A 20209-nucleotide genomic window follows, 5' to 3' on the forward strand; every position below is an offset into this window, starting at 1 on the left:
TGATATGAAAGTAAGAGATTTGGTTCAAAAATCAACCAACCAACCAACCAAAACCCACTGTCTCATGTATGATTGTGTCATGAGATTATAGTAACTGACATTAACTTGTCTAAATCAGCTTACCTCTTGTTAGCATTCATCCACATCACTTGCATGCGACTATACTACTCCAGGAGAGAGGTAAAAATGTGAACTAAAGGTTCTGCAGCATAGCTGTGGGCTCCTGCTGTCTTGCTAATCATACTTCACCAGAGTAGCATGTCTCTGGACCTCAGTCAAGAGGAACCCAGCAGAGCAAGTTGTTTTTGCTGTCAAATTGTTTTAAAATCAATTAATTAGCCAATGGACATTAATTTTCAAAACCAGGCTTCCACAGAAGTGATGGGTTGGCAAAACCTGTCTGAGCACTGTAAGAAGCTTGGTCAGGAAGCAGGTGTCTTTTTAAGCATTCAGGTGTGACTAAAGTCCCAAGAGGCTGATTTGCAGCCTCACTTTTTTGCTGCTATGCTGAGGAAGTCCTACCACAAGGATTTACTGCTAAGAATCTCATCTCCATGGTCTGTGCATGGCAACTAACATTAAGTGAATGGTAAGGAACATGGCTGATTTGCATTAAATGTCTTTGCAAAACAGTCTGTGCAATGGCCATGTCAGGAAATCAGGATGTGCTGGAAAGTTAAATTGTAATGACTTGTTCTTGGTGAATGGACTGCTTGTTATTGATTCCTGCCATCTAAAGAAGTCATGGAGTGAACAATGCTTATTGAACAGTTAGTATCATCTTCAGCTGAATCACTTCCAATATAATTCAGATGCTAGACCAAGCTGAAGCTTTTTCTCAGATTTTAGCAGTATTGCAATTCAACTATTTTTTTTTTCTGCAATGTTTTTCTTTAGAGTTAAAAATTTAAAGACAGATTAAAAGAGCAGTTTAAGCTCATCCTGTTCTTATGGTTAGGAAATATCTCTAGGTGTAACCACCAAGTTTCTTGTTTCAGCCTTTACAATCCAAATTAATACTGCAATAGGTTATGAAACACAAAACAGCTCTGTTCCAACAGCTGCCGAGCTCAAACTAATCCAGTGATTTACCAAGGTCTTTGTCTAACCTGTCTGGGTCTCTAGTGCAATCTATAAAGAGCAATGTGAAAGCTGCTTTGCTTGCAATACAGTTTGGCCTTTGTATGAATGAGGCTTCACCTGTAATATTTTGCAAAATCATGAAGACTTTCAGTAAATTACAGTTGTAGATGAGTGAAGAAGTTCTATTTGTTTTCCTTAGGATGGCTGTTTTGTTCCATAAAATTAAGAGAGGAACTCTGAATTTTGTTTTCTCACTTAAGTAGTATTTTGGGCAGGGAGCTTTTGGTGCTGTCTGCTGTAGACATTTTTCATGGACAAGAAAATCAGAATGGATCTTTCCTGCAAGAGATACTGGTTTCAGTCTCTGACAGTGGAAGAATTAACAAAATCTGGCACTTTCTTCTTCTGGCTTGGGTTTTAACTAATGAATCATTTAAACAGCACCAGCAAATATCTGACTCCAGCTCCTTGTTCAGGTTGTTGCTCTTCTTTCAGGTCCAAGTGGGTTGAGGCTGAATGGACCCTCCTGTGCTCAAAGACACTGAGCAACCTTCTTGCTCACCAGAATAGTTCTTTCAGATTTTCATTTCAGCAATAAGAAATGCCTTTTCCCCAGGACTCACACAATGGCCAGAAGTTATTCACAAAGCCACTTTAATACTATTTTCAGGCTGTTACCACCTTTCTTCCCATCCTCTCCAGCCTCAGACAATTTTCTTGGACCTTTGAATCAACACTCCTGTGTCTGTTTATCTTAAGTCACAGAAGCTGGTCTTTGCTCCAGCACTGCTGTTGCATATGTTATGGTCTCTTATAAATGCAATTAAAGCTTTGAATTGACTAGTTAGTGTGTGGGTGCAAATTTGTGATGTTGGTTAGCTGCTTTATTTTGCAGCGTTTTAGCTAAAAGAGCTGTACCTCACCACAGACCCTGTCTTCAAATGAATGGCAGGTCTTGTTTTATACCACCAGTTTTGTGCATGCATTGTGGAGCTACAACCATTTGTGGACTACCTTTTCCTGAATCCTGAGATGCAAAGGTGTTGGATCTTCTACAGGTATCCTATTGTTGTATTATATTGCTGAAATACTTATAAATGTATAAATGAACTTACGAAAAAATCCTTATTTCTTTTCTGCTGAAAAAGGTAATGCCAGAACACTTCAAGGAAGAGGTATTATCTATGCTTTATTGAAATAACATCTGAAGTCAAACTCCACAAAATTCATGGGTTTTTTCCTTTCATTTGCTAGCAGTCCTGGAGAGTCAGAAAGCCTGTCAGCTTTAGATGAAACTGTGCTTAGACTTTTTTTCTTTAGTTTGATAATGTCAAAATTATGGAGCTTATTTCACTGTACTATGTGATTATTGATTTGAAACGAACATGCATTTGAAAAATATTTTGGTGTTAGCTGGTCCACAGGGCTTTATCTGGGAGATTTTTTCTAACTAAATATTCCTCAATATTCTTCCCACAGTCTCAAGATCCTGAGCACAGGTTGGTGGAGCACTGCAGACACAGAACAAAAAGACTTCTGACCAGAATAGCTTGAAGCCTCTGTAGTCTTTGTTGTTTTTGTTGTTTAGTTGTTTGTTTATTTGTTTTTTCTTCTCCTATATTATTATTATTTTTTTAACCTTTCTCATTTTTCTGGGGGAAAGACTAATGACAGCAGTAACTAAAAATGTTTAGAAGTGCTGCTTTTAAAATTCAGAATTATCTTGTACTAACATGGAAGAACAGCTTTATATCTGTATCTGAGAGCTGAACAATCCCAGAGTGCCAGAGATTCAGGACATAAATGCAAACTCTTTAGTTTGGGCCTCTCTGAAGTTGTAAAGTACCGTTTTTGATCTTGCCTTTTAAAAATGTGTTTATGAAAGCTTTCTACTTCTCCTTCAGTTATGGCAGGAGGGCACGTTATCAGCTTCCTGCCATAAGTCATCAGAAACTCTTTTCTGCTGCATTGCTGTGAAAGTGAGAACTTAAAGAAGGGAAAGCAATTTGTTCTGCAGGAGATATTAGATAAAGGGTACCTAGAGGATTCTTCATACCATGTTAAGATGGGTATAAAATTGAGTGACATGATAGACCATTAAGCAAAGCAAAGTAAGCACAGCTGCCAATTCCTTTCCTGTCTCAGACCTGTGATACATTTTCCTACCTCGGATGATCAAGTGATGTTGTCTAAGGCAACAGCTCTGCTGGTTGGCTGAGCTGGCATGGGACCTCAGAAGGCAGCAGAGGTCTGCATTCAAAGAGGTTGAGCACTGCAAGATATCGAGAGGAAGTCTGAGGGAGCTGCACTTACTTACACCTTTTGAAAACACAATGCAGTGAAAACAACATTATAGACTCCTTGTTTGGGCCTCACTGGGGATCTGGAGACCCCTGTCACTGCCAATTTCTGAAACTGCAGGAACTAAAAATCAAAGCAAGAGATTAAATGAGACTGCAGCAATGTATGCCTAACGTATGCTCATATGGAAACAGCAGAATCATTAACTTTGCTGGTGCTTGAAATATTACTGCACACACTGCTAAGCAGTTCATTTTCAAAGGAATTCTTAGAAACATGAGACCTCTGCCTTGAAAACTTGCTCAAAATTTGGAAAATAAAATCATGAAAGTTACAATTTGTGTTAACCAAAGAGGTTTTCATTTTCATGCTCTCGTAACAAGTTAAAAACTGATTAAATTTTCCAAATTGTTACTAAATATCTGGTAAAAACACAGGATCCTATAAAATTGGATCAAGCAATGTGCCTTGTGCCAGAAGAAATAAGACAGTTAGTAAGTTAAATTGCTTTCCCTCTCCACCCCCCATTTCACAAGTTCTGTTTTATGGGAGAAGCACTTCTGTTCCCATTCAGGACCCTGGCTCAGGTGTGTGTTGCTGTATTTGTGCTCAGAGCTGGGCAATGTAAGGAGGACATCTGCAGTGGTCTGGAGATTGTGTCTGATGGAGAGGATAGGGAGATTTCAGCTGGATCCCAAAGGCTCACAATTCTACAACTCATACAACTTCAGCACTTCGCACTGGACCAGGTCTCCCAGAGACTGGTGCATGAAACAAAGTCTTTTTAGCACTTAAACTCATTCAGATGACGGTGGTGTGAATTTTCCCTTATTCTCTATCTCTTTATGGTCTGTCAAGGAAAGATCAAATCCTTTAAGTATGGGTGTTTAATGGTAATATTTTCTGGGGGAATAAGATACACGATGTTGGACTAGAATCATAGACTGGTTTGGCTTGGAAAAGACCCTTAAAGATCATCTGGTTCAACCCCACTGCCATGGGCAGGGACACCTCCCACCAGACCAGGTTGCCCAAGGCCCCATCCAGCCTGGCCTTGAACACTTCCAGGGATGGGGCATCCACAGCTTCTCTGGGCAACCTCACCACTCTCACCATGTAAGATTCTTCCTTATATCTGATCTCTGCCCATCAATTTATGCCTCATACTGACAGAATCACAAACCTGAATGCCCTGTGTCTGCCCACTGGCACCTTGTATAGATGAACAACTTAACCAGCCCTTACTGTCCATTGAAACCAGGGCTTTTCTCACCCAGCCGCTTCTTTTGTGGCACAAGGAAGTCTGAATCACGTCCATTAGCAGAATAAATCAGAAGATGTACTGAGGTGAACAATGGTGTTTACAAAGAAGTCCTTTGAATTGTAACTATATTGAATTTTCAGCGTATGAGTAAAAATAGATAATGCTTTGAAAACTTTATCAAAATAGTGGTGTGTTGGGTGTGGATTAACCAGAACTGACTTTCTCACAAGTGTTTCGAGCATACATTCTACTCCTTTTAAACACTTGTTTTAATTTCCTCTCTCTTTTGGGGAAGGAAATTAAGTTTTGTTGGTCCCCTCCAAGGAATAAATACAAAAAGTTATTCTGGTTTCCTTACATCAAGCAAGACCTGAAACAGCAATCCCTTCTCATTCCTCTTGGCCAAGGCAGAATTATCATGTGAGAGGCCGGCAGAGATAAACCCTACAGAACAAAGCAAACCACTCCCCAGCCTCTGTACGGCAGTTCTTTCACGGTTCACAACAGAAAGATGACATTTCAGAAGAAAAGCACTATACCTTAGACACTGGGTATCAAGGAAGCACACAAAATAGCTCGGAGTTAACATCTGTGTAGCAGAGGCCAGATAACAGCAGCAATCCCCCTGGAGAAGCTCTCTTGCACCTTGCATCCTTCCCCTCCCACCCACAAGGGCCTTGGTGGCTGCCTGTTGGCTTCAAATTGCTGCAGGTTGATTTAAGAGGTCCAGAATGATCCCAGATCAGTCTGTGTGCATACATCAAACTTAGATGACGTGTCTCTGAGGGATTTCTTTTTCTTTTTACTTCTGGAAAGTGTATGACAGTATGAACAAAAAGGTTATTACAACCTTAGATTCCTTTGTACTAATTTCCCATTGCTAATTATCTATTGTCAGTGATATTCTCTCCCCTGCAACTCATCTCACATACATCCTTTAGAAAGTTCTGTCTTCTGCTCCTTCTTTATCTGCCCTTTTGCTGGGAATTACCCCACCATATTGGCATCATGCCTTCTAGGTCTCATGTATCTTCTCTAAAAATTGACGGGTGATTGATCCTGTTTTTTAAAGAAAGAGTCATTTTAACTTTCTAAAGCAGGTTTTCATAGCACACTGTATCCTGTTACATTCTGCTGGTGTAGTGGGGTGATTCATTTAATGATGTGTGATTACAGATTTTCCCTCCTCTTGAGTACTGAAGTAGAATATTTCATCTCAGAAAACCAGTCTTTTCCAAATTGCTAGCAAAATAAATCCCTTATGAGAAACATATAAAGTGTGCAGTCTCCAAGGTTAGAAGGGAAAATAATGAAAAATAACCAGCTAGTGCAGTTTTATCACACTGTCCCCAAGGATCCTGACACACTGCACCAAGTTGGAGAACAGAGCCCAGCAAAGGCTGAATCTCAGGCCAGTAGTACAGAGCCTTGGAGGGCATTTAGCAGGGAGAAGTTGCCAAGATGAGAATCCCTCACCTTCTCCAAGGTGACTGACCCTGTGTTTGCTGCGCCATGACAGATTTGACTAATTTCGTAAGTTTGCTCATCTGTACGACTCACAATCAGAGGGAGGTGACAGGGGGTTTGACAGCAAGCTGTTATCTCCAGGGGAAGCTGCATGTCCTCAATGCAATGAAGCAGGCTCCTCCAAGCCTCACGTACCATGGGCACATCCAATTTTATCCCCCTATTTGGTGTTGCCCATCTCTGTGCTGCCTTGCTGTCAGCCTTCGTTCCTTCGTTATTCTGCACAATTAGGTCAGCGCAAAGGAATCTGGAGTTGCTTTGAGTTCTGGTTGTGCGTGTTGGAACAGGCAGGACTACATATCAGTAACTTCGTGAGACAAGATTAAATGGAAGCAGCTTTGTTTCTTAATAAAATCGGTATTTTGATACTACCTACAGCCCCCCCCCCCCCCGACTTTTTTTTTTTTTTTTTCTACAAGAATTTAGCTTTTCTAGCTAGCTTGGCCTGCAGGGGGCATCAAAAGAATTCAGTGGACGCTGAGCACAGTTTTGTGACTGTAACTCTGTCAATAGCGACCGTTAAAAGTATTTCACCCTTACATCAAAATGCAGAAGAATGAACTTTATTAGAAGAGAGGAATGAAAGTGACATTTCACTGCATCTTTTCTGATTCTTCCGGCTGCTTGATGAAGAAAAGGGATTTTGAGGCACACATATTCTCCAAAGTCTTGTTATCAGAAGAGAGTTAGAGAGAAGGCCATGGGAAAGGGAACTTCTAAATACTTCAGACACCACTGAAAATAAGATTTAGAAGGTTTTAAAGGTTTCTGGGAAATAAGGTAACCTGTTTCAGAAATTCCTATATTTTCTTTATATTGAAATATACTGCATTTAAGTATTAAAGAACATTATCTTGGTAAAACCGTATTTGAAGAGTCTGGTTGCAAAGATAAAGGAGAAAACAGCACTGTCAGTAGCACCCACATTTCTTTGCTGTATTATGAGAGCAAATACAGTGAATCTGACAAGGCACATTTGAACAAAATTCAGCCTATGCTCTCGTCTCTTTTCTTCAGTGTTATTATTGCCCCACACCTCCTATTACTTCTCACCTTGCTGTTTTATATTGGGATTTCCTGAGCTGGACTTTTTCTTCTGATTAAATAGTGACTCTGCATCCTAATGATCATAATGGATGGGATATTGATGCAAATCTTAAATATTCACAGTGCCTTTAAATAATTTCTCTGTACTTTTCTGCAGCCTTTTAAACTTTGCTAGATATGTGTTGGTTTTTTTTGTTTGTTTGTTTGTTTTCATACCTCTAACATAAATCACAATTATGTTTTGCCCTCAAATAGATGTCCCTGCAATCTGTTTCTGCCTGTTTTTCCGTGTGCTGCTTGCTTATTTGTTTGAAAAAGGTTGTGTTTCCTAGTACATAGTTTTCAGGAAAGGATGATGTTATGGATGAGTTACACACATCTAGAGCATACTGTCCCAGATATTTATAAACAATCTGTTTGTGACAAATGCAAACCTACTTATGGCATCCGGGATGAAAACTCACAATTCTGTTTAACTGTAGAAGCAATATAAAAGCTTCTTTTGTTTCTTTCTTAAACAGTTGCAGTCAGACAATGCGTCTGTTCCCCTCTGGGTCTGAAGTGGATTGGAAATGCCATCTTTATTTGTGCTGTTTATCGAACATGGCCCATTTGCTGCTAACAAGGATCTCAGCTGCAGCATTTTCTTTGCAATGAATTCTGTAATGCTTGTTTCTCTGTTACTTTCATACTTCGAAAACAAATGTTTTCACCAGCCTTCTCTCCTCTTTGTGTTTTCTTTGTTGTACATGTGTAATCTGTCATAATGTTTCATCTTCCTTGTTGATGTCTCTTGAAAATTAACATTTATCTTCTGATACAGCTGGCACTGGGTGTGTTTTGTAACATGTACCATTTTATGGGAGACTAAGCTATTAGAAATCCAGATATGCTATTTTGTCTGGTTTTACTTCTAGCAGAATAACAGATTAAGGCTTGTTCAGCCTCTTTTTGATTTTCTTGTCACGGTCAAACAAAACCGAAGAGGTGTCTTGAGCAAATGGGTGCTACTCTAAGTTGGAATTTCTGATGAAAATGCCCCAAAGAAGATTGAGGTGGGGTTTCACAGGCAACCTTGACATGAAAACTTTGTAATGTTTGAGTCCTTCACTTGACAATCACATTCTTTTAAAAGGTGTATATTTTTCCTCCTTGTGCTTGTGACATAGGTTCTTCTAACACTGCTTTCCAGGCCCAAGTCGGACCTTCTCCTCTATCTTTTCCCTCCCATCTCTTTCTATGCCAGTCCTGTCTCTGCCCTGACTTTTTATTTTCCTCCCCATTTTTCCAGCTGCCAACATAATTTCTCTCTCTCAGCCAATCCTTCCAGTCCTGTTGTCTGAAAATTGTCCCTTTTTTTTTCTAATATCAGCGTGCTCTGGGTTTCTCAGACTATCTCAGACACTTTGCTTTTGCCACCTCCACCTTCCCCTGCAGCACAGTTCCTTGTCCAATCTTTTCCTCTTTCCACTTGCTACCTTCTTCCCAAGCTCTCCCTCTTGCAATTTATTCTCTTGTTTTAGCATTCTCCATCCCAAGGCACTTCCATATCCTGTCTTTGTGGGTAAGAGGACCACTTCCACCACCTTCATCCCAAACACACCGTCTTCTCCCGTCCACCCCTTTTTCCTCATAGTCTTCATGTCCTCTGGCACACTGTAACTTACTAACCATCCTGCCAAAGTACTTGCTTCAAAGTCCAGAAACACAGGACGTGTTTAAAGGGAATATCCTCAGGATGCTTTGAGATGACTCTTGGAAATGATAACAAGTAAAGCTGAATTTTTTCTCCCCTAAATTGTCTTGGATCAGAACACTGGCATGGAAAATTTCAACTTAACATGAGTGAAATCGGGCAACTGGAAACAGGTCTTGCAATGGAAAGGGTCCAACACTTATAATACAGAACATACTGGGAAAATACAGTAGCTGCCATGTCTTTTGTGTACATTTTCCACAGCCATATTCATATTACAACATTGGTATTATAGCTATTTCTAACATGTGCCACTGAAATTGGTGGCACATGTAGGCGAATTTAGGGAAACATCTAGCTTTGTGGATGTCAGTAAACATCTACAATATTGTGTGTAATAATATTTTTATAGCAAACTTCATTTATTGAAAAAGAAACAGGGCTGACAAAAAGTCTGTTAGCAATGGATAAGCAAGTGGCCTTGTGTATCCGGGTTTTTCATACTTTCAAGGATAATCCTGCAAGTGCAAACACTGAATACATATTTCCTCCTTCATACCTGAGAGCAAATGGCCTGTGCTTGCCAACTACCTTTTAGCAACAGGCTCTTAAAACACAAAGAAACCATAGAAGACAGGGAGCTTTCTGAACCGTGTGCAATCACAGGGAAATGGCAGTTGCATTTGCCTTTGCATCTTTGAAAGTACACATCTATTTACAACCACCTAGCATTTTTTAATTTTTTTTGAGCACCTCTTTGGTAAATGAGTAACTTCACTTTAGCATACATGTCCTTCCTGACTAGAGAAAAAAAAATAATTTCCATCCTGTGCTATGCAAGCCTGCTCCTCTGGATGGCTCCCTTAGTTCCTGGAGTGTGGTGAGCACAGTGGCTGAGGGGCAGACAGAAACTCACAAGTGATGAATAATGGGAACTGAAAAGCTGTTTAGGTTATCCTTTCTGATTATTATTTTTTTTTTTTTAATGGCTGATAAAATGGAATATGGTGTCTGTTTTTCTTGGGCTTGTTTGGAATACCAAATGGGAAAGCATGTCTTGATTCCACAAAATCTAATGGCCCTAAGCATAACTTACTTATTTTAATTTCAAGAAAAAACATGCTGGGAAAGTAGGCAAAACCCCACAGGTACTTCCAGTGATGAAGAGCTAGGATTAACCTTCTCTTTTTCATGCATCCTAAATTTTTTTTTTTTTTTTAAGCTCTAGTTATAGTAATGCAACAGGATATATAATAACTGAATATGATGTAAGGAGGGTTTTATACAGGTAAATTCTGTTTCCTTGATAATACTATATTTCTTTTTTTGAGCACTTGCACTTTAGATTTCCAAAAGTTGGTACCATTAACATCTCCAGGGTAACTTCTAAAATCTTTTTAGTTCAACATACTTTTCTCGCTTGCACTTTAAAGAAATTTAAGTAAAAAGGAGCTATGAAGAAGTTACTGCTTTTAGTGATAATCATTGGTCTTCAGAAATCTTTCTGGGGCATCAAATTGACTGTAATACATGAAGAAAGGAAAATCAGAAACAGAAAACTTCAGGGAAAATTGGTGGTGGATAGTTAAACGATGATTCAAAATGATAAAAAAATCTCTTGGCTCATAATTCATACTTATAATTCCTGGTTCCCACAAACAAGAATTAAACCATGTTATCTCTAGCAAATATTATTTGAAACTTTTCATAAGATTTGTATGGTGTCTGTCTTTAGGCTCTTCTCCAATCATCTTGGTACAAATGATTCTTTTTTCCTTTAAAAAGCTTTTTCTCCAGTATCTTATCATCGCCCTTCATCTCTTTTTAAAATAAACATACGTATATGAAAAGCCCACCAGTGGACTTCAAGCCTGGATCTCTGCAGGCCTATTTGAATGGCTTTCAGAATAGGACAATGATTTAAAAAATGTTAATGATTTCTTCAAAACGGTCAGCAATTTTTATTATGTTATAGTTATATTATTAGTTATTTATATTATTAACTAGTAAGGTTTTTTAAGTTCCTAGTTGAGATAGATAGTCAGCTGGTGTTTTGAAGTTTTAATGGTGTTTTAAGGAACAAAATCTTCTGGTGGATGGATTGAATTTCCTGTATTAGACATACTTACTTTCCTCCAGATTGATTGTCTCCTTGTATCACTGAGCAGTCAGAAGTGATCATATGGGAGGCTGAACACCGAAGGAAACAGGTCAGAGGTGCTGGGCTGCATGGGGCCAGATGCTGGAGACACACCCCATCCATAGTTTCGGGTAGGTTGACACTATGGCTGTTTTCCTCCATTAGCAAATGTAGTTTTTGCTTAATTACTAGATGACTTGATCATAATGAGTCTTTGCTTGAGAGTCCCTGAAGATGCCTTTAGCTTTTAGTTTCCTCCATTGGATTTAGCTGCAGCTTCTGGCTGACCTTCTGTGTGGCCACTTGCTGAGGGCACGTGACTGCCCTCCTCTTGCATGACATATGAAGAGAAGCTAATTCAAAGCGTTCATTGTTTATGGCTGGTTTTTTAGTTCTTTTAGCTTCAGGGTTTTAGAGCTGGAGAACAGCTAATCAAAGGCTAGTGCAGAAAACTGATTTCAGCTGTCTCTTGATAGGTTTCACATTTTTCAGTCATCTTCCCCCCTCCCAATACAGTCCCCTTCCCTAAAACTGGGAGGAAAGCAAAGGCAAGTTTAAAATCTCCAGAAATGCATGTCTATCTACAGGAAATTAAGGGTAAGTGGGCCATTTTTACCTTTATGCCCTCCATTCTTTCACTTAAATAAGTGGTCTTTGCTGTTGCTGCTGATGGTTGACACCAGGCCTGACAAACTTCTCTCACTCATCGCCCTGGGTCTGGTCCCTCCAACCTTAAACATATTTGCTGCCTGCTTGTAACCATGGAGGTATATACAGCATTTCAGAGAGAAAATGGCCCCCCTTTTGGCCAGGGCTTCAGCCAAAGCCAGCTACACTTTCCTGCCTTTGTCTTTTCAAAAGGACAGCTCTGTTTCCTTCGACGATACTGTTTATAGCTTCACCAGATGAAAACTGTCATATCCCATTTCTACTGAGACTGAATGATATCTATTGGCTAGATGCAGGATCAAAAACAAACAAGCAAAAACAAAACAAAACAACAAAAAAAAAAAACCAGAACTTAGTTCAGCTTTAATGCTTGCATAGACACCATGCAAATTTCCTTCAAATGAGCCAGGAAATGCTAAATATCATCTCATTGCAAAAAAAAATTGCTCTCTCCAAAGGTCAATTTAGAAATGTTGTGACCTGTGATGTCCTTTACTATTGGCTGCATTTCCCAGAAAATATGTGAATTCTGGATGAGATAACTGCTCAGTCTGGAGTTATATATTCAACACCAAGTACAGAGAATACAACTGTGTGTCTTTTAAAGTGCCATAAACTTAGCAAAATGAGTTTTCTAATGGTAAGACTACCAATGCAAACAATCACATCCTGAAAAGGCTGTATAGAATCCTGCTGTGTATTTGAAGTAATCGTACTTTAAAATGTGTTGCTTGAATAGGGTGAACATTTCCTATATAAGCCTGATTTATATTTTTATTTATAGTCCAGTACACTTACCAGTTTTCCTAGCAATTTCCATGCTACCAGAAAAATGATTGCTATGTTAGTGGAGAAATGACTTTGGATAGTACTGCCCCCAGTCTCTGGAAACTATCTTACTTTATAATTACTTGGGAGCTTGAGAAATAAATCTTCATTGCCTTGCTTTCAGTGACAGAGACCAGCGAGCAGAATGATGAAAGGGAAGATTTAGGATCTTCCTATGGCAAAGTGGAGTAGGAAGAATTTTCTGGTGTAAACCCTGCACTCCTCCTCCTAGCTGAATAGGAAGCTTTTGAAATACAACATAATTTTCTGCATTGGAGCCTACTTCTTAAGGTTTCTATTGGCACATTTCAGTTTAGTTACCAGATTAGCAAAAGATCACCTGACAAAAAGAGGGGGGAGGGGGGATGTAAATTCTCTATATACCTCACAGGGAGAGTAGTCACATACATCTTTCTTATATACATTCTTTCCCAGTTCCTTCAGAAAATTACTTCAGAAAAACAGTCTCTCAGTGGATGCTACCATTACTGTTCAAGGGTATAAGATAAATTACTAACTAACTTTCCAAATCTTCTTATAGGTAAATTTCAGACAAAGCTTTTGCTTTACTGTTTTCTTACTCACTGGACTTATACTTGAAGGTCAGAGACCTGACTGGAATTTATTTATTTATTTATTTATTCTTTTTCATTTTATCACCTTCATAGGACTCACTATTACAATAATCCCATGAAACTGTCCCTGGAACTTTTACATTATCAGATTTTCAGCAGTTTCCCATTTGGATAGCACAGCTCCTACTGTTTAGATCAGGTTGGATCCTCAAACTTGGGTTTCTAAATTTACACTTCCAACCATATTTGGAAATTAGAAAAATTGCCCTGTCACCAAGCCCTGGAGTTCATCTGAAAGTTTGCTAGAGGTTGCTTACTTGCAAACTCTGAAAAGAATCTGAGACCTTTCTGAGACTTCAATTCTTTATTCGTGACTTTGGAATTAAGGAGAATCAAGAATCTGTCTCCATAGGATGCTGTGGCAGACTGCTATGTTCCTCTGAATTCAACTGTGCCTGTGAAGTTTTCTTAGTTTCATCTCTAAGTTGTGTACCAAAATTTCTTATAAGCAAAACATTTTGTTTGTACTATGGGATATCTTATCGGTATCTCTGATAAGAACAAATCAAAAAGGTGATTAGTTTTTCCAGGATGGTATTATATGAGCAAGCTGCTTTTCCAGAAGCACTTCTCCGTGGCAGTTTTGTATGGGTAAATAGGACAGTTAGACTCCTATGACTTTCCTTCAATTTACCTGTCTAGTACAGGCAAACATGAGATGCCTACTAAAAATATAACAAACAATCCAACACAGCTCTTCATGAAAGATACCTGTAATATATGTGGCTATTTATAGAGAAACATAGGTACTGAAAAACAATATACATTGGAGAAATTTAGTTCATAGAAGCCCTGATTTTAATTCTTATTTTAATTCTTGGTACCTGAGGAAACATCCACTTAAATTGAAGCATATAATACTTCAGTCTATCCCAAGGGTGTACATTAAAAATAATGATTAAAATTGCTTTGCTGACATGTTACTACGTATTCTCACTAAACATGTTGAAGTTGCATTCTACTTTACATCGATTTAATTACAGAAAGTAGGGCTATGACATTTCAATTAGATCTACATGAAAAAGAAGGCAAAGAAGAGAGAGTAACATGTATAAGAAACAACTGAATAAAAGATACTGGCAAATACTTTTCCTTGGTTAAGAAAAAAAAAAAAAAAGAAGTGATACAGAGACAAGACTAAATGTCCTGATGTCCCAAGTAAAACTACAGCTGGATGGATGAGCAGCTCTCTGCTTGCTTCTTCAAGACTGCACTGGATATTTACAGGGAATGCGATCCATACTCTGTGTGTCTGAGAGCATGTGCTCAGTCCTGCATGTTTTCCACTGAAAGGACAATGCTTTAAAATATATATATATATGAAGATAACAACAACAACAACAATAATAATAATAATAATGAAAGCTTTAGAAAATTCCATAGCAGAAAACACTATATTTCCCTGAATGAATTACAGTCACATCTTAAGTGCACATATAAGAGCACAGAAATATTGCTTCAGGTTCTTCATTTAAAGGACAGATATTTTTTTCAGGGCAATTCTAATTGAGTGTGTGGAGATGAGAAGAAAAAGTCAATGTTTTGTTTGGGATCTCTAGGTACTACTGTCAGACATTATCTCAAGATAATATGCAGGGGCCTGAGTTGTACTTTTTGCTTCTCCACACCACACTGTTATCTCTATAGTAACTTTTTTTTTTTTTTTTTTTTTGTGGGAACAAACCTGTTTGCATATGTAAAGATATTATAGCAAGCTGCACAAAACTCAGCCAGCAGCAATAACATAGCTCTGGGAAATGTTCATGAATTAACCAGCTGAGGGAGCACACGCCATCGGCTTTTCAGTAATGGCACAATGGATTTTAGGGTGCTTCAAGGAGAAATAGTATGGTAGTTAGAGTGCAACATCTGAAGGACTTTTTTCATGTGTAATAGTTTGGGTCAGAATTCTGTTTGACAGCATGGATTTTTAAAGGATAGAGCTGATCTGCTCCTTTTTTACCATTCTTTTCTATAATATGTATTTTTTTAGTTGAAATTCATTAACCATCTGCACTGTTAGATTTTAAGGGTCTAAGGTAAAACCCTGGACCACCTGAAGTTAATGGCCAAGTCCCATTTATGGGATTAGACCCAAGTCTTCATCTCTGCTCCAAATGAAGTGTTGTATCAACAAATGAGTACACGGACAGTTGTCCGTGTCAGACTCACAGCCTGCTCAGCCCACGGTCCTGCCTGTGGCAACAGAGCAACAGCACTACCTACCTGCAGAAGAAAACAACAGTGGGACAAGCTGTGTGGGCTCAGGGAACTCTTGAACTGATAGTATATTTTGGTGGTTTGGGAAAACAATTAAATGGTTAGGCTTGGTTCTTCTTTCTGCACAAACCAAGCCAGGTTTTGCTTTTCCCAAGTATTCTCTTCAGCTTTGCATGGCTGGGAGTCCAAGAGAGGACCATGCTATGCTGTACCTGGTGCAGTGCAAGTTCATGTGTACAAAAACACTTCAAACTCACTTTGCAGGTCATGGTTATGTAGATGGGTAATACTGAGAGAGGCAGCAGTAGTAACCGCTAACACGTAAAATCCTGGTTGAAGGATATTGTTTTCATTATAGTTGTGTTCTCCGCAGCTACTCCAAAGTGTTGTATTCGTTTGACTTCTTCATTAGGAAAGCTGCTGCTTTATTAGTAATGAACCACAGCAAAAACACACACACACACATGCAAACCCAACCACCTGACAAGGGCTGGTTTTGTTTAAAAATGATGTTACTGTTGGTTAGCCAGTGTATAAGGGCTCCTTTCAGTATGCTTTTCATTTCTGGAAAATAGGTCAGTCTGTTTTCACAGAAATTGGTTAATTCATACAGCACGGGCCAGGAAAGACATATAAACAAGCAATCCTTCTTTTTATAAAGAAGTGAAATGCAAACTTTGCTATTTGCAAAGAAGCTAGGAAATGCAGTCATTCTACTTATCCACCTCAGCTGATCATTTTACACCGACTTAGTATGAAACTGGTCTCATGTTTCCTGAAACAGAAACCTGGCCTCATTTTCCCATAAGCGCTGTCCACCTTCAGAGCAAATATGATGTCCTCAAATTTTTTGTTCATAGGAAATATTACAGGGTACCTGGATTTTTATGATATTGAACATATATGTCTTTCTTCAGATTTATGAGAGTAAATAAGAATTGGTTCACTGTTCTTTGCCTTTCCCTTAATAGAATCATGCTTGAACTTATTTTTTTGTTTGTGCTTCAGGAAATTTCTTCTCCCCTGCCTTGGGCAAAAGCAGAGGTATGGTAATGAAAATATGCACATAATACGAAAGGGGAAAATCTTTTTCCAAAAGGAAATGATAAGGAATGCTTTAAGGGTAGATTAATTCAATTTTAACTACTAGAACTTTATTCCACAGACTCTGTTTTTGAAAACTAAACCCCTTTGATAAGAAAAAATACTTTCTTTAGGTCTTGTATAATTAATCTGAGAAATCAGATATGTGGATTTTGAGGTGATGGTGGAATGTGAAGATTAAATTTTGAAATTTGACCAGCAGTGTTTGGAAGACAAAGAGAGGGCTGAACATCAGGGATGTCTGCAGCTGCCAGAACAAGTAGACTACTTTTCTGCCAGAATGAAACTCTTCACATTGCTTCCACTTTTCTAGCATTGAGAACGATGAAACAGTTTGAGATCAGATCTTTGTTTACAAGAAGTCAAAGAATTTTTTTTGCTGATGCTCTAATGATTCGTTAAACTTGATGATGGGATTAGCTTAACTTAGAGCCTGCATACTGACATGAGCAGAGATAGAAGCAAGGGAAGATAACAGTTATGTACAACAGACTTTTTGAAGTATTTCCCTTTTCACTCTTGACCAGAATTACTGCATTCCTGTTGGGTTCGGCTTGTGCAAGCTGCTTTACATTTGGCATTTGATTTCCTGAAGATGCTGTGGTGGAGAAACTAGATGAAATAGGAAATGTTATAACAGACAAGCAAGTCTCACTATTATTTAGGGGGTCATTGATTCTAACTATAATTGAACTCAACAGCAAAACTTTTCTATCAGAAAGCCCAAAGGCTAAATCAGGGGTAAAGAGTGGACCACCCCATTGTCTGTCTATGCAAGACTCTGAACTGAGATACGCAGAAGATTTACACAGTCTTTGCTGACAGAGCTCTGGTCCAAGGGCTCTGCTGACCCTTTGGCCTTGGCTCTGAAGCAAATGGAGGCAGTCAGTCTCTTAAATGACAGCAATGTAGGACACATATTGGAAGCTGACTGTCAATAGATTGGCCAGTCCAGTCTAGAAAGAGTTGCTGCCATAGTTATACTATGAACACACACCAGCACACATCAAAAATTTCTCCTGGGGTTCTGCCAATGTAAGGGTGCCAAAAGGACCAATCCAACCCAGTCCAGCCCTGCTCTATCTTTTCCTCCAGATCGTGTATCTTTCCTCTCTTGAGTGTCATGGCTGCATGAGTATTTACACACGGAGGGGTGAATATGGGAATGTGTACAGATATTTCCCAAGGAGATGGGTGGGACCCCTTGGTTGGGGTGGAGGAGGAGGTCACAGATGTAAGCCTCTTGGGGAACTGCAGCATACAATGTGTCACCCCCCTAATGACCTTCAGCACAACATCTGAGCTAGCCCAGAAGAATGCAAGGTCCCAAGTGAGGACCTCACTGGGCTAATGCATATCTGAGACCTGGTCCAATGCTGTGTAGGTAAGTTAGCACCTTCAGAGCTGGCTCAGGGATCTTTAACAAGGTAACAAATATTTATTACTAGAAGGTTTTTAGTCGTACACTGAGCCTTACCTAAAGAGAGGTAAGAATCTTACATCTCAAAGCTGTTTCTCCTCATCTTCTTAGTGCACAGAAGAGTCTTTTCTTTCACCCTTCCCTCTTTCTGGGGGCAGACTGGTGCTGCAGGGCAAGTTTTCTTCTGTGCCATTTCCCCAACCTGTCTTACTCTGTGCTCAAGCAGTTGCCAGAGCTGGCCCAAAGGAAGCAGTGGGAGGAGGAGAGCCAGGCCACTTTGCAAGCAGTTTGCATCCACAGGGGCTCAGCTGTATCATAAAACTACACCTTGGGCTCTCTGGGATGAATGAGGTGGTTCACTGGTCCTGGTGCTACTGTTCCAGGTGCTCTGCACCTGTTCTTCTGCTCAGACATTGGGCTTTTTCTTTGCAGTCATAAACAGTATAGACACTGTTTAAATAAACCTAATATTGTACGCAGTGAGCTGGGAGCTTGAAAACAACTGTGTGCCATGCCTCTGTATTCCTGGATAACGACATAAAATCATTCAGCAAAATATACTCTAAAGGATCAGATTTCTATGCGGTTGGATTGCTCAATTTCCAGTGTAAGTAATGAGGTTTTGTTATTCAGCCCCTCCAGATGATTCAACAGCTTTTGCCCACAGAATCTTGAATGCCTTTGGTTATGATATTCCTAATTTTTCCTCATTAGGAATTGATTATGTGAATGCTGCAAAGAAATGGAAAATGAAAAGACCAGAAATCTATAGTCATCATATGAAAGCTGAATTAAAATATATTGCTAGGCAGTCTAACAGAGAAATCTTTTTGCCCTAAGACACAACAGAGCACTGTAATGTTATATTAAATCTCATTGAATCAGTCATTCTAGTACTCCCTCCAGTCTTGGGATGGGAAATCTGTGTCAGCTCTTGGGTACTATATTCACACCTATAATCCTAGCATCAAGGTTATGAGCAACTTCAGAGCAGTTTCTTATCATGGTAGGTTTTGTGACCCTGTTGTGGCATGATCTTTACCTTTTCTTTGTTTCTTTATTCTCTTATTTGTAATTAAGTGGTCTCATTTGCCTGCTTTGATGGGGATTTTGCAAGCAGGATCGAAAGCAGACAAGCAGCTGGGGGTTGGGAAGGGGCCCTGTGGGGGTCAGAACTACCTGGCAGAGGAGTCCCTTGCAGTGCCACAGGGTCTGAGGGGAAGGAAGAGCAGTCTGCAGCATTTGCCATGGCCATAATTTCAAACAGAGTGCCTTCGGACTGCGTTTATACAATCCCATCTTTCATGAGATGTTTTAATTCCTTTGACTAAATGTCAGCGAGCCCTGAAGGTTTAACTTATCCTGTGGAAATCGGAAGAACTGAAGTCTAGAGAGCTGGTGCATACTCAACCACATGCTTTATAAGTTTCATATTCAAGAGTTGCAGCTCTGTTTTAAGGCACAGCTGGCCAGGGACTACAAGGAAATATTGCTCTTTCTGATGGTGCCATCTTGTAGCTGCCAAGAGGGTTATGGTATTGATATTTTCTAATCACAAATAAACTCCCAATAAGTTCTACCTTATTAATATTATCATTTGTATGTCAAAAGTGTTACTTTGCTTTTTGATAAATATTTTTACATCCCATGTATTTGTAAGTACTGTCTATTCTTTGTAGCTGGGCTACAACTTCTCGAGTAAGCAGATAATCAAAGAGTCATTTACATTGGAAAAGACCTCTAAGATCATCTAGTCCAACCTTTGAAATATTTTTAATAATATTTCTCTCATTAACATTTGCAAAAAAAAAAAAAAAACAACCAACAACAACCAGCTAAGACAAGCTCGCCCTGCAGCAGCCCATCCTCAGTGCCAGGACATCCAGTCCAGGAAAAGGAGATGTTGATATCATTCAGCTAGGAGATGAAGAAAACAGCCCAGCAAAATGGGAGTAGAGGCACCTACCAGCTCTTACGGTTGTACCTGGTTTGGGAGGGACCATTTGCATAAGGCACATATCTTCCTGATGGGGATGAATCCATGCAAATACTCCACTAGTGTAGTGTCCTCTTGTTTCAAAACCTGTAAAATCTCTTGGTTCAGTGAGGCATGGATTCACCTGACCTAAATTCTGTCTTAGTCCCAGTGCTGGCTGATTCCAATTACCTCAATGCCCTTAAAGGCTTAAAATGAGCCCATAAGGCCCCTCGTGCAGGTGTCCCCACTGTAAAGTAGGAAAAGCTGCATCTTTTATCTCATGAGGATGCTACAAAA

General features: G+C 39.3%; 1 protein-coding gene and 1 long non-coding RNA gene across 3 annotated transcripts in view; both read left to right on the forward strand.

Annotated features, from left to right (window-relative positions):
- Positions 1-491: 491 nt before the first annotated feature.
- On the forward strand, positions 492-5616 carry LOC310895105. Its single transcript, XR_014580463.1, has 3 exons — positions 492-589; positions 2036-2141; positions 2563-5616. It is a non-coding gene; the product is annotated as an uncharacterized lncRNA (long non-coding RNA).
- A 1015-nt stretch (positions 5617-6631) lies between these two features.
- The window catches only part of LOC310895102 (uncharacterized protein), a 40660-nt gene continuing 27082 nt past the window's right edge, over positions 6632-20209 (forward strand). Inside the window, exon 1 of one of the 2 annotated variants that reach the window (XR_014580460.1) lies at positions 6632-6955. The gene's annotated coding sequence lies outside the window, so the exon portion shown is untranslated. Of the gene's footprint in view, positions 6956-11201; positions 11656-20209 lie in introns of those variants that run through there. The other variant, XM_083825939.1, reaches the window with a different exon arrangement.

Source organism: Anser anser (assembly GCF_964211835.1).
Source record: "Anser anser genome assembly, chromosome: 2".
Taxonomy (NCBI): domain Eukaryota; kingdom Metazoa; phylum Chordata; class Aves; order Anseriformes; family Anatidae; genus Anser; species Anser anser.